Below are 2,246 nucleotides of genomic sequence, written 5' to 3'. Positions count from 1 at the left end.
TGCGAGTTACGTAATCAGATTACTTTTTTCAAGTAACTAGTAAAGTAACGCATTACTTTTTAATTTATAAGAAAATATATTTTTCAAAAAAGTAACGCCAGTTACTTTGTTTTCCCATTTATTGACTGACAAGTCTCCTGTCCCCATATTGGGAGAAATCGGAAGTGCAGAGGAGTTGTGTGCGCTGTGTGAACATGATGTTACTGTAGTTCTAGACTAAATGTGAATGTGCATTAATTCATCCCACTCACAAAAAACAGATTTAGTATTCATCAAAATGAATTAAAACAGTGAAATGCAAACTCAGAATATGACGCAAATCTGCAATAATTAAATATGTTAAATAACACAAATGTATCTAATCCCATTTTATTAACCAATGTCTTTGCTGCTGACCTTTGCTGATCCAGTTCAACCATACTAATAAGCAAAAATGACTTTAGATAAACTAACAATTGTGCTTCATTGTTTTTTTATTGCTGAAGAGTGTTTCTTCTCCTGCGTTCTACTGTACAGACGTGAATTTACTTTTGCTTCAGCCTGAGGTTTATTCATTACACTTTTTGGTGTGAAAGGGCTTTTATATTTGCTATAAATAGAACTTCTTATATTAAAAACAATCAAGCCCTGCTTATATTTAAAAAGTAATGCGAAAGTAACGCAAAAGTAATATAATGCATTACTTTCCATAAAAAGTAACTAAGTAACGTAATTAGTTACTTTTTTTAGGGAGTAACGCAATATTGCAATGCATTACTTTTAAAAGTAACTTTCCCCAACACTGAATATATATATGACAAGGTCACATATTCTTGCTTCTATTGAACTCATTCTGAAATCCGTGTTAATATGTATTTATTTTTCTAATTCACTTTTGAATCAGTTTGTTATGCTAATAATACAATTTGTAATGAAAATAACCCATTACGTTAAAAAATGCAAAACTGAAGCATTTTTTTTACTATTAGTATCAAACATAAGCGAATGACTGAATCAATCAATGAATGAATACATGACATGCATGCATACATATTATCACATCTTCATTTGCCCTATAGGAGTCTAACTTTGCTTGTATTAAAATGGGGGGAAAGTCTACTTTTTTATTACATTTATTCAGTTTGTCTGAACAAGGTTAGATTCAATGTAAGGTGGAAAACGAGCATTTATAAGCATTAATGTGTTTCTACATACAACAGGACACAAGTCTATAACATTAGGAGTTTGAAATGTATTTATATTTAAGTTATATGTAAGCTACCCCACTATATCTAATAATAAACCATAATGATGCTGCCTGCTTGCATAAATACCCTATTTTACCAGTGTGAATGGACAAGATTTAGGGTGCAGCAGCAGGGCATGACAAGAGTTAAGACAGAGTCAGCCCAGCCAGTGCTGATATACTGATATGACAATCATCTCTGCCTGTGACATCCCTCCTTGCCTCCAGCTCTCGATTCCTCAGGTGTTTATTGTCAAAACACGCGATTCACTGTCTCCTCACAACAAATTGACTCTGCATTTAGATGTGTCACTTTGATCTAATCGATTGAATCTAACAACACAGAGAGTGTGCCGTGTGTTTATGGCCAGGTGCCTCAGCTGCTGTCTCCTGCTCTCATCTAGATTGCATTAATGCCTCTGGCTTAATGTATGTGGTGCTGTAAAAATGCTGTGTTATGTTACTTACAGTTCTATACCCTAATAAAAATGTAATTGATGTATGTATAATTAGAGAAAACAGAAAACGTTGCATTTGGTGATGGTCATGGGGTTTTACTTTTCAGCTAACAACTTTTAGTTCTCGCAATGATAGTTTTTGGTTATTAAAAAAAAATAAAAACCTTTGTAGGTTTTTGGGTTATAAAACTTAGAGCATTTGGTTCCCCAAAAATAACTACACTCTAAAAAATGCTGGGTTAAATACAACCCAGTGCTGGGTAGAATAGGGGCAAACCCAGCAATTGGGCTCTTTTGACCCAGCAGTTGGGTTAAATGTTTAACCCAACCTTCTGGGTAGTAACCCAACCGCTGGGTCAAAACAACCCAATTGCTGGGTTTGTCCCTATTTTACCCAGCACTGGGTTGTATTTAACCCAGCATTTTTTAGAGTGTAAATAGGAGCCATATAACTTCAAGGAAATGTTCTGTGTTCATTTATTTAATAAATATATGTATTAATGTTTCATAAATGAAATCTCTTATGCTCACAAAGGCTGCATTTATTTTACAATTTAATATAT

Source organism: Sinocyclocheilus anshuiensis, unplaced genomic scaffold, assembly GCF_001515605.1.
Source record: "Sinocyclocheilus anshuiensis isolate Anshui unplaced genomic scaffold, SAMN03320099.WGS_v1.1 scaffold509, whole genome shotgun sequence".
NCBI lineage: Eukaryota > Metazoa > Chordata > Actinopteri > Cypriniformes > Cyprinidae > Sinocyclocheilus > Sinocyclocheilus anshuiensis.
This window is presented reverse-complemented; position numbering follows the sequence as displayed.